Below are 15,889 nucleotides of genomic sequence, written 5' to 3' on the forward strand. Positions count from 1 at the left end.
TAGGAATGTTAATTATATATTCAGTTGTCTCACTTAAAGTTCATGCTTTATACAAGCAGACAAACTTTATGAGAACATGGGCCATTGCCTCTTTTAATAACTTGTAAATGCCAATATAAAATATATGTACTGTTATATCACAATAGAACACACTGCCTGTCACACGTTATCAAAAACCCTTTTAGTGCTTAAATAATGACTGGATAACCTATGATGCTGGGTCTTTTGAGTTATCTCCCAATTTATCTTGTCTGGCTACCAGTCCAGTGTCAGCAACAAGGTTAACTATTGTGCAATATCATAAGCTATTGGGTCTTCTATCTCACACGTTAGGGAAATCTGAGCATCAGTGGAATAAAGGGGCATCAGAAGGGATTTTATACATAGGACATTGTAACGAGTAGCAGAAAATAAATTTGGCCAGGGCAGGGAAGCTGACGGAAATATTTTTGTCAACTATACTCTTGATGTGACATAATATATGATACAAATAATTTAATCCTCAGATAGAATGAACATTCAGACCTGTCAGTGTCTTCCTGTGTCTTTAATTTGGCCCCATACCTTCTAAATTAGATAGTTCACTGGGAACTTGAAGCTTTCACTGATTTCCTACTATAGAATTTACTCTCCTTTTTATAGCCCATTTAAGTCTTTCTATTTAGTTAAGTCAGAATGGAACTAATCATAACACTTGAATTCGTGTTCTTTAAATCCTGATGATCAAGTCATGGCATTAATTTCTTTGCATGGCTTCCTGTGTCTTTGCATGATTCCTTACTCCTAAAAACAACATTCTAAAATTTCTGGATGACTTAAGGTTTAATCATACAATAAAAGAATGTCTAAATGATTAATTGTTTGAAGACTATGAATTATTTACTCATGTATACCTGAATATTTCCTAAAGCCAACTACCTTTGAGGTATCTTCCTATGAAATTTCTACTTATTTAATAAGATAAAGAGTTTAAGGAACAAAAGATATCATTTGTGTCTGAAACAACAATGCTTTCAAATATTTTAATGTCCTTCACTGTTGATAATTTTTAAAAGTAATATATTGTAAGTTCTAATATCTTATTAAAGATTTTGACTGTGTGGTATTGCCTGGCAGTTTCCCTTTTCATAGAGGTTAGTTTGATTCTACCAATCCCATTCCAGGAAAATTACCTATTGCTTTTGGTACCCATTTACTTGCCTTATGGATTGCATTTGTGGTTGATAGTCTATTAAATTACTGTGCAGATTGGATTCAGGCCAGTGGTTAAAATATTTCTATTAGACTCCAACAGCATACGTGTATCTCCTACAAATTCATGTAACTTTCTTATCATTCTGACGGTTTCATTCTGGCAAAGGAGGCAGAATTGGGGGCACACTCAATTTTTCAGGTGCGCATCAGCCAACAGGTTTTAGGAGCTGAGTGTTTGGGAACAGAGAGTAGTTAATGCAGAGATTTGTAGATCACCAGATTGCTATGAGAAAGGCTCATGTTTCACTTTGTTATATTTAACCCATAGAGAAATGCCCCTCTATTTTAACAACTTCCAAACACCATGAAGCATACCACTTTAATCCATTATAAAGATTTTGAAGTGGTGTTTTAATCTGTTAATTCTTTGAAAAGGCAACATATTTATCCCTCTTTTTTTATATTTTATATATATTTTACACATTTGTGGTGACTCTGTCTGTCTCTCTCCTTGTCCTCCACAAGAAATAGCAAATGTACTGTTGTTTTGCAAACCAAGATGCAGCTGTGAGAACAAGGGTCAGCTGTATTTAAAAATGACACAGGCGCCGGGCGGTGGTGGCGCTCGCCTTTAATCTCAGCACTCGGGAGGCAGAGCCAGGCGGATCTCTGTGAGTTCGAGGCCAGCCTGGGCTACCAAGTCAGTTCCAGGAAAGGCGCAAAGCTACACAGAGAAACCCTGTCTCGAAAAACCAAAAAAAAAAAAAAAAAAAAAAAGACACAGGCACCTCTTATTAAGTGTGCTCTTATTTTTGATTTCCTGAAAATCTTGCTTTTCCACTGTGATAAATGCCCCATAGACACAACAAGATGACTTCTTCTATTATCTAATTGCAAAATACAATTGCCCTTGAGACTCCTCATGCTGATATTATACTGACTCTTTAATTTGTCCTATTATTTTAATTTGTCCTATTATTTCCATGGCAATGATGAGATGTGATCACTATGACAAAAGTTTCATGACTGGTATATCAGTCATTAAGTTGCTCTCAGTAACCATAAGGGGGCATGACAATAGCTGAATCTTGGTTCTCAGATTAAATAACATGTCACATGGGACACCAACTTCACTTGACTATTATTGAACCAATATAGGGTTTGACATTCCCTTAGATTCTAAGGCTTAGAGTATATGACAGATAATTTTATGTTTCCTGGACAGATCTAAGGGAAACCTGCATTGGTAGTAAAATGTTATTTCTGGGTATTCTGTAAAATCATAGCTGTTTGAGTCAATAAACTGAAAATCATCTTCCCTCACTGGGCGTTATCAAATCTATTGAGAACCCTAATAGACCAGAAAGTCAGAAGAATCACTAACTTAACTCATTCTTTCTGTTCTTGGTATGAGATATCTATCCTCCACTGCTCTCATGCACTCCTGGTTTTTAGATATTTGGACTCTGGGTATTCCTGTGTAAACAACTGAATTAACAAAGTATTTAGCCAGGCATAGTAACACACATATGCCATCTCAGAACCAGGGAAACTGAGGAAAGAGGATGTATGAATTCAAGATTAGCTTTGGCTACAGAGACCTGCCCCCTGCCATTACCTCAGAATATTGGCATTAAAGGCATGTACCACTATCCTTGGCTAAAGTTTATACCTTAAAATAGATAGAAATGGAGACATTGTTCTGAGATTATCAGATAAGGGAAACTTTTGTCATATGTTTTATCAAATTTTATCTAAGTTTTCTAAGACTTTTTCCCACTTTGGATTAATGAAAATTATTGAACTTTGAGGACAAGCAAGTATGTTTCTTTAAGTCTACTGGGACAAATAATTCAGTAGTTTACTATAGATATATTTTGAAGCTCTTTTATTTAATCTAATTTATAGATATAATTTGTTAAAATAATATTATTTCTAATTTTAGAATCTAAAATGTTTTGAAATCATGTATTTTTTGGTGGTACCCCTGGAGTTCAGATCTATCCTAAAACAAATTACATCCAATATTTCTAGCCTAGCTTTTTTTGACTTGCCTACCATTGTTATGAAAGAATCAATTCTAATTCCAGATTTTAGCATAGAAGCACAGAGTTTAATATGTATTAGTTGATAGAAGTAAAAATAGTTTATTATGCCTATTCTTAGCTATATATTTTCTGATGTAATTTTAGTCATAATTTGGGGTTACTTGTAAAAAGATGAATTTTTGAAATGTACTTTATCAGAAGGCAGTTGTTGTACCTGACAAATGACTTGTTTGCTCAATATTCTGAGTCTGTTGCTAACAAACACATTGAAAAATGAACTTTCTGTAGCACCAGTCCCCTAGGGTAATCAACAACAGGCATGTGGACGATGAATAATGAGCAATTGTCTGCTTAAAGGTGACAAGGGATTTTATACACATTGTTAGTCTGGCAAAGAAATACATCTCATTCATTCATTCTTTTGGATTTTGGCAATAAGGATCTATAAATGGGGAAAACAGCATATAATGAAGAAGGGTTGCATTTGCAAATATTTGACCGACAACTTAAACTCACTTTCTTGCTTTGGTTTCATTATTTTGGCAATGTTTATAGGTAGATATCTATGTAAGGTCAAGATGCTACACGGAACAAAGCAAATGAAATCAAATTCTTACTAATACCTAGTTACAGCCTGTATTAGCTTTATTCAAATCTCTTGAGGTTTTCATTTTTCATGTTCACCTTGATTTCCAAAGGAAGTAGGGTATGGTTGGCAGTTTTTGAAGGCTATAAAGAGAACACAGCACTAAGTTGCCACTGAAGCAAGTATGAATGTGCATCAACTGTCACCTTTTGAAACTTTGAAGTGAGTAGTAGCAATGTCCAGTAGTAAAACACATAGTGGTAAAATATAATATGTCAACACTCAGATGACATAGGGAGTTGGGTTGGCATAGACATGCTCTGTTGGTGTGAGACAATGTGAATATTATCTGCCTTGGACAATATATAATAATGATCACAGTGATATCAGCAAGAGTAGCACTTAGTATTTACTCTTATTCTATCTTTTTTGAGGAATAAAAGCTTCTCTTCTTTATTTTATTATTTGATCTGTTGCTTGTCCTACCACATTCTTTTTCTGTTCTGTTGTTCTACTCTGGTGTTTCCCATCTTCTTTTTCTTTCCAGTTGTTTACCTTTCTACATTTTTCCTCATCTTAGCCTTTTCTTCTTTTCTGATGTTTCCCTTTACATCTTCCTTTCCCTTCCTTCTAACTCTTCCATTATGTCTTTCTTTTTTTTATTAAGATTTTTTTATTCATTTTACATAACAATCACAGATCCCCCTCTTCCCTCCTCCTGACCCTCAGGCTTCCCTCTATCTTATCTTTTAGGCACTCCACATGACTTATTGCAGCTGATTCTAATAGTAACTATATAGTATGAATCACCATGTGAACAGAGCTTTATACTTAGACACTGGTCAGTTAAAAACCCACCCAAAAATCATTCAGATACTGAGGTTCTGGAAGGAGACCATATTGCCTTTGAAGAAGAATGCATATGAAGGTTTTCTTTCATTTTACTGAAAACCAGTCTTTTTTTCAAACAGCATATTCTGATCATGGATTCTCATTCCTCTTCTCTCAGATCCTCCCACCGTCCACATCCATCCAACTCCATCCAGCCTTCCTCTCTCTCTCTCTCTCTCTCTCTCACACACACACACACACACACACACACACCCCACATACAAAGAGTCAAATTTAAAAACAAGCAAGAGAAACACATACACCACACACACACACACACACACACACACACACACACACACACTACCAAACCAAGAAAAACCCCACGAAATCAAAATCAGAAACTGTATGGCAAAAAATCTAAGCCCACTTGGTAAAAACTTACCAAACCCAGAAATCCCTTAGCACAAAAACCCACCAATACCTAAGTAGAAAAACCCACAAATCCCTAGGTTTGTCCCAAGCTCAGAACTTGAAACTTTATCAATCTCCACCCTGGAAATCTCTTCCCTGGAAATCTCCTCCCCTCAAGAAACCCTATATAAGCCTGTCTCCTGCTTAGTTTCTTGCTGCTTCTTGCTTGAGCAGAGGCAGCCCCCCTCCTGTGTCTGTCCCAATATATCTTTTTGTGAGGTTTGTTGTGCAGTGTAACTTGGTGGTATTCCTTGGTTCCAAATGCTAGGACACCTTTCCCTTCAGAACTGTAACACCAACATAGGAGAAATCTTTCCCCTCAGAGCTCTAACACTTCCACTAGGGAAGCCTTTCCCCTCAGCTGCAATACTTGTAAAGGGGAAATCTACCCTCTCAGAGTAGTGCTGTAACACTTATAGAAACCATAATACACAGGCAAAAATCGGGCTCAAAATGCTCAAATAAAGCAACACACCACTGAGTTCATTTTCTATTGGCCATCTACTGCTGAGTGGTTTGTATGCACATTGAGACTCACTCCACTGAAGGAAACCGATGTCCTCCTTGTCAGTTGGTATCAGTTGCACATAATTTCTTGGTTGGGGTGGGAGTCCATGTCTACTTCCCTTTCTCAGCACTGGGACCCCATCTGTCTTGGCTGTGTGCGGATCTTGTGCATGCTGCTATAGCCTCTGTGATATTGTATGTTCATCAGTCCTGCTGTGTCAGGAAGACACTGTTTCCTGGATGTCATCCATTCCCACTGGCTTTTACAATCTTTCTGCCTCCTTTTTGGTATATGTTCCTGAGCCCTGAGGTGAGGGCCTTGATAAAGACATCCCACTTAGGCTGAATTTTCCAAGGTATCTGACCTCTGCACATTGTCCAGTTGTGGGTCTCTGTATTAGTTCCCATCTAGTGTACCTTGGAAGGTTTCATGCAACCCTAAAGAGCAAATCCCACTTTGAAGAATAGTTACTTTCCTCTTCTCAGAGTATCACCTTAAAAACAACAGCATATGTTTATCACTGATAATTTTGTAATGCATTAATATTTATGTTAGAATAAATCATGGAAGAAAGTCGGTGCAAAGTGCTACTAATTCCCTTAAAATTTTGACAGGAGGAGCATGAATTCTTTTTCACTTTGCATTTCATCAATTCAATATGCATTTTGTTCTATAAAATTTCACCACAGAATCATGTTTAAATCACTCAGGTATATCATTATACCTTAGGTTTGATTTATGCAGTGTGATGCAGAATAAAGAATGGAGCACTGAGATTCCTCTGGCCTGACTTCTAATCTTGGTTTTGCTGTCATGATCATGTACAAGTTATTTTGTCTTCCCATGTCTTAGTGTAATAATCTATAAAATAAAGAATTTTATTTGAGGTCTCTAAGGTCCATCTTCAGCTCTAAATGTGACTTCATGCTTCCTTTATTTTTCCTAGAAATAGGAGTTAAAGGAAAATCAAACAAGGGGTATCTTCCATCAGTTTTTTTACTCATTTACATAAGATTGGAGTTGCATTGAAAGTATTAGAACAACAACTAGCCAATAATTTGGAATATTTCATTCTTTTAGAGGTTTTTTTTTTTGTTTGTTTTTTTTTTTTTTTTTTTTTGTGTGTGTGTGTGTGTGTATGTGTGTTTACCAAGTTAAAACAGTTGTGTTTCATTCATGGATTTACCTACCAAATGCTTTCAATACAGCCCTTATTTTAGTTAACAAGGTCTATTTACAAATTATTGGCTTTGTCTTTCGTTTGTTATGTATCTAAGGCACAGCAATAGGTGCTAAATGACAATAAAATGAATCAGGCATGATGTAAATGGACAATGATTGGTAATCATTGAATAACATCACGATGCTATTGTTTTTTTTTACATGCATTGGGTCACTGGTTCCTAACAGCATCTCTGTACAGTTTCTATTCACTCTATAGAACTAACGAATAACAAGATTTCAGAACTCTGAGTAGCTAAGTTGAGAATGGAACTCCTTGCTAGCTCCAAATCTTGTTCTCACATTATGACAAATAGCCTTTCTGAAATATCTGAAGGTAACTTCTTCCTCTTACTATAATTCTTGGAAATACACTTTAGAATTAATCCTCATTATTTTCTCGATTTTTGAGGTAGATTTGTCGAAGAATGGCTACATAAAATTTATAAATGACAGAATACCATTTTAAGAGAAATCAGTTAAGGAAAATCTGTCATTCATTTATAGACAACTGGCTTCATGAATTCCTCCTACTTGCATGAGTCCATCTGTGTCTGTTGAGATGTCTGTTTTAAATCTACACTTTTCCAGGTCAACTGTTATATCACAGTCCAAAAGAAGTTTTCTGACTCTATAATGTGAATGTGCCTTAACAGAAAGCAGCATGAAATATTCTGTGAGGCACATATGGCTTGAGGTTTGCAGGATAGACGTCACTCAAAGATTCTGGGTGGAATGCTATTGAAAAGAAACAAAAGAAAACCAAAATAGAGTAAACAAAGAAAACCTATCCAAATTGTTTTGCTTATTTCCGTATGTTTTGCCTCTAAACTGGTTTTATATACATAGCGTTACCTTATGTCAATCAAATCATTCCATAAGAATGAAAATAATCACTAATCATTTTATAACTTTCACCTTGAGGTAAACATGTGCCCAAAGAGAAAAATTCAATTCCCAGTGCTTGAGTTATTCTTCATTTTGCTTTAAGGCATAACTTTTTTCCAATGATATCATTGAGCAATCTGCTCAAATACCTAACAGAAACACAGCATTTTCTTCTTTTTATTGTTTCACAACAATAGTGACATTAAATATGCTCTCTAGTTTGCTTTTCTATTGGAGAAGACTGCTTAAATATGGAAAACACTGTCATAGTTTAATTTTGGAAAGGAGGCCTGGTGATCTGTCTTTGGTCCCTGGACCCCACTCTCATGGTGAAAAGATTGAACAGACTCCTGAAAGTTGTCCTCTGACCTCCATATGCATGTCTTGGCATATTTCCCACCACACAAAGATAATAAGTGTATTTTAAAAGTTTAAGGTAGAAGTGTGTATGGGTATAGTGTGCTGAACTCTATTCTGGGCACCCACATTTTCTGTCACCACATAGGGCATACCTAGAAGAGGAAGCCTCTCAGTGCCTAGGATATAGAAGATTCTTCAGTCAAACCATGCACCTGAACCATCATCAGTTCACTCATACGGATGAGGAGCCCTATCAGTGTAAGGTGTGTTTAAAAAAAGTGTGTGTGGGGGGTTCTCTTGCAGCTCTATCCTCCACAGGTACCAAAAAATCCACCCTGAGGAGAGTCCCTGTATGTGCAGTAAGGGTAAGAATTTTCTCTCACAGTTCATGAAAGAACCCATGAGATAAAAAGCTTAACCTTTTATTGAGTGAATGGATAGTGTGACATTGTCTCCTTTTTCATAAACTAGAGCCCACAAAGCAGAAAATATATTCTGTATTTTTGACTTGAGGGGAAGGTTTCCAGAATTTAGGTAATGCCCCTAAGTGATAAACTATATGAATGTACCCTTTGAGGGAAAATCTTTCTCAGAGAGCCAACTCAATTAACCACCAGATTATTCATACAGGAAGAAAGCCCTAAACTTTTGAATGTCCTGCTTAGGACCACTTATCTCCTAAGTCCATTTGGAGACCAGGTAAACCTACCCTTTGTGTGTGTGTGTCTTTAGGAAAGGTTTACTTAGGTGCCTTTCTGTTTCCAGTGTTTATCACAACAGTTTTGGGGAAATATGTCTATTCTTTAATTCCTTCTTTCAAGACCTTCTCCAGGGGTGCGTGAGCTACTGAGCCCTTCAAACCAAAGAAGAGGAGCAACATGTTCTGGAAAATGAGCTGAAGGTCCACAAGACTGGCAATTATTTACACCTCCTTCAAAAGCTCTGACTCAAAGTCATGGGCACTCCAAATCAGCCACCTCACACTCCCCACAGTAGTTTGGCAAGAGTGCTCATTGGCATATAAGCATCACCTCACACAAAAGGAATCAGAGACCTAAGGGAAATCATGAGGTAAAATTTGCAGATGTGTCCAGAAATAGACAAATTAAATGAACATGTGGTTATAGCCTATCTTCCAGAAACTGAGTCTTCTTCCATACAGCAGAGTAAGATACACAGGGCTCTGAAGTCTTGTTCCTACATAAAGTATTTCATGAAAGATGGATTAATTATAAAACATTTAGAAAAAAATCATAGAGGAATTTGTAATTGTTTCTCTATTAACAATATTTGGATAGTGATAAATATCTCCAAGTAACAGAAACAAGAAATAAATAGTTCTAACTTTACCAAACTAGTAAAACCATGAATAAAAAAATCTATACTATAGCATTCTAGTAATTTTTTATTAAATACATTTTGAAAGCAAAAACTTGTTAACAATGAGGAGAACATATTTTTAAAACCCTATAAATTACTGCAAAAGTCCCTTCTTTTATGCCTTCATAAGTCATTTCTATACCTTCTGAACCTCACCATGCTGTTAGGCTAAGAAGACATGTATATCACTGTCAAGTTCATCTAGACCTAAATCCCATAAGATTGGGCAAGCTATCAAGTGGAATAGGACACTACACATTTCTTTCTGGCCTATTGCTTTGTTTTCTTTCAACTCTTGTTATTCAAGCACGTTGCTATTCTGCATGGTAGACTTAAAGAATTAATATGATTGAGGCTGCATAATTAGACTAAGAACAGACTTAAGAAAACATTTTTTTTTTTCTAGCTGAAGTCCGGATAAGTGGGCAAAGCCATAATGTTCCTAAAGTTTAACCAGATGATTGAAATTCAATCCCTATCTTTGTCTTTGCACTTTAATTTCAGGCTTACACCACCTGCAAAACCCCTAGTCATATTAAATCCTATTTTTAAATAAAACGAAGTATACTTAATGAGAGAAACTTCACCTCCTTAGGTCTGTTCTCCTATTGAAGTCACACTTGTGTGGTTCTGAGAGTGAAGTGCTCCACTGACCAGACCCTGTGGTCTGCTCTCCCCAGGAACTCTGCCTTGGCATCTGTTATTTTGTGCGTGGATCTTCTTTATCCCTTCTAATTTCAGACTCTCTCCCTGGACTGTTCAAGTAAGTGATATTCTATAGCTACACATCCCAAAGCCAAATCTAGAGACAAAACAAAAGGAAAAACATAAGAAAAGGAAAACTCTTTTCTTTGGTTCTGGATCCTGCTCTTGCTAAGCCTCATTTCCAAAGCAAGTATTTTGAAGGAATAGCCTGAACTCATCACTTACATTTTTGTATGCCGGTTACTTCATCAAGGTGCAGTAGAGCAAGATGCATAGATGTTAAGTGTACAGTTTGATGGATTTTGACTAATACGTATGCTCAACAACCCCAAAGAAAACACTGTAGTCATGATGGTAGGTATTCTATCTCCTCTGAATGTATTCTCTAGTCTTCTCAGTGAATCCCCACCCATCCTTTCTCTATGCTTCTCAGATCTCTGTAACTACATTCTATCCTTTTACCATTTACCTTTTAAAACAATCTCATATTTGAAAAAAAAATTCTATAAGCACTTCACATTTTCCTCCTGAACCATTTAAAATTACCAGCCTGTGTCCCTTGTGTCTGCATATTTTTAGTGTGTTTTCCTTTCAGGGAAGATATCCTTCAGGGCCGTGATGCAGCCATCAGAATGAGGAAGTTGGTGCTGAAGCATCACTTATGTTAGCTCTCATGGTCAATATTCAGAATCTGCTGCATCTCATACTGCTTTCACTGTGCTTCTCTAGTGTGAGGCAGTTTGTCAGTCTTTGATTGTATTTCCTTGTAATACACTCATCTTGGCACATTTAGTCCAACTGGATTATAAAATGTCTTCCATCTGCTTTGTCTGGCATATTCTCAAAGTATATTTAACTTACACATCTTAGGCAGGACACTCAGCAGAATGATAAATCCTATCAGGTGGCTCAGGGCAATAATTTGTCTCATTATTGATGATATTCACATTGGTCACTTGATGGAGGTGATACCTGTTCTGCTTTTTCTACTGAAAATTACTCATGGTCCCTTTGCAGTAAACGCATATTTCATGGTGCTGTAATTTGAGTCTGTGTAAGAATCCTATTTCTCATCAAACCTTCAAATTATATAATTCAAACATTTTTGTTTCTGTGTACATAAACTCTGATTCTCTTTTTTTTACTCAGGGAGTTGAAACTCTTTACTATTACTATTTGTTTGGCAGTCTAATCAGGAAATATATGCCAATTACAGATCCTTCAAGCCTTGGTCCTTTAGGCAAGTCTTCGCCATTCTTTGATACTTTAACTTTCTTGCATGGCAGAACACTCAAATTCACCATTTACTGTGCTGCCCCAGTTCTGGAAACCCATTTTTGCCCCCAATGAACTTCGGGTTCTTTGAAAGGACAATGCTATTTCCTTAGCCATATTTAGCTGTGTCACAACAGTCAGGCTTCCTCAGTAGACAACAATAGATATATAAGCATGCTTATAAACTTACACACTGTGGTGGTTTGAAAGAAAATGGCCCCCAACAGCAGTGGCATTTTTAAGATATTTGACTTTGTTGGAGTAGGTATGGCTTTGTTGGAGGAAGTCTGTCACAGTGGAGGTGGGCTTTGGGGTCTCAGACATGCTCAAGGTAACAGCCAGTGTCTCAGTTTACTTCCTGCTGTCTTTGGATCAAGATATAAGCACTCTCAGCTCCAGCATCATGACTGCCTGCATGCTGCCTTGCCTCCTGACATGGCAATAATGGAATAAATCTCTGAACTGTCAGCAAGTCACCCCAATTAAATGTTTTCCTTTATGAGTTACCATGGTCATGGTATCTCTTCACAGCTATAGAAACCCTGACTAGGCACACACTTTTAAACTTATATAATTTTATTCATACATCTTGGGTATACAAATATACATGGAGACTTTCAATGTTAATGAAACATCACATAGCTCCCTCTAGTTTTGTTTTTGCTTTTTTTGTTTGTTTGTTTTTGCATTTGTAACTCCCTTCACTGACAATGAACAGGTTCCCACTACTCTTAACATTTTTACTGGTTTGAACATTTTTCCTAAAATAATCTGCTTCATGCCACTCTTACTTCCAGTCACTCATGCCTTATACCTGGGCCTGATGGCCACTGCTATGATCTCCTCACCTTGCCTGGATTCTGATATCCCATGTAAGGTATCCCTTCCACCCACAGGGATCCTCTTCTCACAATTAATCTCTATAATCTTGTGTCGGACATGGTCACCCCTCCTACATGGATGGTGTCCTTATTCTACCTGCACTATGACACCCATCCCCAGCCTCTCTGCAAGGTGTGGCTCTTTTCCTCTACCAAGACCTCCTAAGACTTTTGATGGACTTGCACTTTTACTGAGAAGGATAGCCTTTCCTCCATCCTCATCTCAGGAAACCCTGCATTTCTTTGCTCTTTATACCCGAAGCATGCCATAGCCCCTGCCTTCCTGTAACTTTATCCTTCCCACCTGGACTGTGACAAGTTTTGCTAGGCCACTGCAGTCTGTCTTGATCCAAATGTTGAGTTGATGTCAATCTCATTTGACTCCTCCTAGAGCTCCACATTTTGGGTCAATTTAGCCCCTATCTATATCCTGAAGCCCTAGATACAAGTACAATGTATTTCATGATAAACCCTTTGAAGAAATAACCAAGGTTAGATGAAATAACAAGAATGGGTGTCTGTTCCAATAAGATGTATGTTCTTATGCAAAGATAAAGAGACACCGGGGAGATATGCTAAAAGAAAAAGCAGGTGAGGACACCCTGAGGAAGTGGTTGCCTGTGCGCCATGGAGAGAAGCATCAGAAGAAACCATTCACTTGACTGGACTTGTAAGCTCCAGAACTGTGAAAAATGAATTTCTCTTGTTTAAGTTGCAGAGTCAGTTAGTGCCACTGTCAAGGATTCATAAATGAAAGGAAAATGAAAAACAACCTTTACAGTTCATCTTGTGCTATAAGCTACTTCGGTGTCCATGGTATATGGGACTGAGAAGGTTGAGAAGGTCACAGAGAATGTTTAAATGCCAGCGGACACTGTTGTGTCCTTCCTCCTCCTCCAGTCTGTGTTGTATTGATCCAAAAGAGCTTGGCATTTAGAGATCCAATACACTAGTCCTTCGAGGAGAACTTGATTCCTCCACGATGCCTGCCTCTTCTAAGACCTGTATTTGAATATTCAGTTTCCAAAATAAGGTGATTATTCTTAACTGACTAAATCAGTTCTTATCACTAAATGTAGAGAAAGCAGAACATTAAAGAAACACAGAGAAGAAAGCATAAAGACACAGATATCCTGGATTCCACAAAATTGTTTCACAGTTCATATCACTTTTATTTTGCCATATAATTGAACTCTACAAATACACTGATTGCATGTGAGGCATCTTTTTATCAACTGAGACCCTATGCTTGGATTTGAAAATTATTCTGCATTGGCTCTGACAGCTTCCAGTTCGTCTGTATAAACACTGGTAACACTCTCATCTGTGGCTGTCTTTGTAGTGATTACTAGCAGGGAAGCAGGAAGTCTCCAGTGCAAACAGATACATGTTCTTAATTACTCACTGAACTCAACCCAGCAAGCCTCTGTGGCGCTGCTCTTTAAAACTGCCCCCTCAGAAGAAGTACTCTTTGGCAAATGAGGAGAAAGCAGCACTCTCCCTGGGCTTTGATCTTGAAGACACAGGGGACCCTGCCCTGAGGAGAGCACTTTTACCTCTTTTAGAGCACAGCAGCACCCAAAGAGCCTCAGTCCACTTCAGCTCACTGATCCTGGCAAAGCTTTGCTCTATGTGAGAGTATTGCACATTCCTTTGAATTTAAGAAACTCAAATATCATTTACTCTTTTTCTTTCATTTACCTTTCCTCTCCTGAAATCTCTGCCTCTTTTATTGCTACCAGCATTTACCCAGTTGCGCAAATTTACGATTTTATTTCTCTCTTTCTTCCATACCAAGTCTATGACTATGTCTTGTTGATGATATTACCATAATTCATCTCCTTTTGTCAACCACTCCAAGCTCTCAGTGCTGGAGACTTTTGTTCAGACTTCAACCCTTTCAGAGTTAGATTACTAAAATGATTTATACATGGTGTAGGAGGAAAGTTTCATGCATGTATATTGTTGGAAATGAAGGACTAATTCTTGTCAATACCACAATTGTATGTCTCTCATTATCCTCAACAGCACTGATATAAAACATTTCAAAATATCATAATAAAACAAAAATAATGTAGGAGATGCAGTAAAAGTACATGAACCTTTTGACTTGAATTATTTTATTTGTTCTATAGTACCTAGGGATACTCCTCAAGATAGAATTTAACTACATAAAAATATCATATTGTGGATAATCTTAATCCCAAATTCAGACATTTGTTTCCCCATAGTATTCTATACATCTAAGCATCATGGTGTTTCATCATATGACAGACTCCATAGAATAATTGTATATTCATGAAAGAGACTTTGAGATATTAGAATCGTTTGCATTTTGTTGCCTTCCAGAATTGGATCTTCATATGCCTACATCTTTGATGACAATTTCTGTTTTAGGTCTCTGCTAGCCATTCTACAGGAAAATATCAATACAGGTATAGCAACTGAGACATATATTAAAGATGGGCACTGCCATGTCATGAATTCTGAGTGAGAAAAATATTATGAACAAAAACAGCACAATTAATTCAAAGGAAGCTCTCTATGAATGGAGAAAGATCCTTGTGGACTCTTTAATTCATAGTAGAAAGGCAGTGGTAAAAGACTTGGCAAGTGGATATTTGGAATCAGAGAGGCAGTGGGTCATTCTCTAGCATGTTGAATAAAATGTGAGTGAAAAAAGGTTTTCAACACATTTTGGCCAGGTGGCCTGACTATGAGACTTGTCACTGCTATCATGACCCCTATCTAGCACAAGGTCTCATTCCTGTTGCATTCCAATTGAATGCCTTTGCATATTTGGTTGTTCATTGAAAATGGGAAAATAGGCCACTTTATTGTAATTGTTCCACTGTGTAGAGAAAGGGTACATGTTTTCACTTGTTTCTGACAAGGCCAATGGATCATTTTTGGCTTTCCATCAATTTCTCATTGCAGCTTCCTATGAAACCAGAAATGTATCTCTATAACTACATGATAAATGCCTTTTTAGTATGGCAATGACTCTTGGGGCTGGATTCAGCTTTTCTACATCAGGTTTTCTCTTTATATGGAATCAGTTTCAGGATTTAAGTAAATATCAAAGGCATTATAGCTCTATCTTTTCCATAGCAATGAACTCTTAGTTTGATCTACTTACTACTGCATTTTGGCAAATGTCAAGGATCAGCAAGCAAAGAGGAACTTGGGCACCTCTTTGGACCAGATGAAGGAGGTGTTGTCAAAGGTTCTGCAGCTTGTTCATATACACCTATCAATTTATGACACTTAAACCCCAAGGCAAGGAAGCAACCAGCTTCCCTGCAGATTTCTCACAATCTGAGCAGATGGGTGTGATCTTGAGCAGCCAACAGTGCACATATGTTCCTAATGTGGAAAGGAAGATTCTGAGCCAAGAATGACTGCAAAAGCCTGCCTCATCATACTTTTCTCCTCAGGTGGCAGCAGTAAATAAGACCCTCTCCAGGACTAATTAAATAAAATGAAAAGCACAGTCAAACATTAAGGGATGAAATCAAAGACAGTTATATAAAAAAAA

The sequence above is a fragment of the Peromyscus eremicus genome, chromosome 8b (genome assembly GCF_949786415.1).
Source record: "Peromyscus eremicus chromosome 8b, PerEre_H2_v1, whole genome shotgun sequence".
Classification (NCBI taxonomy): Eukaryota; Metazoa; Chordata; class Mammalia; order Rodentia; family Cricetidae; genus Peromyscus; species Peromyscus eremicus.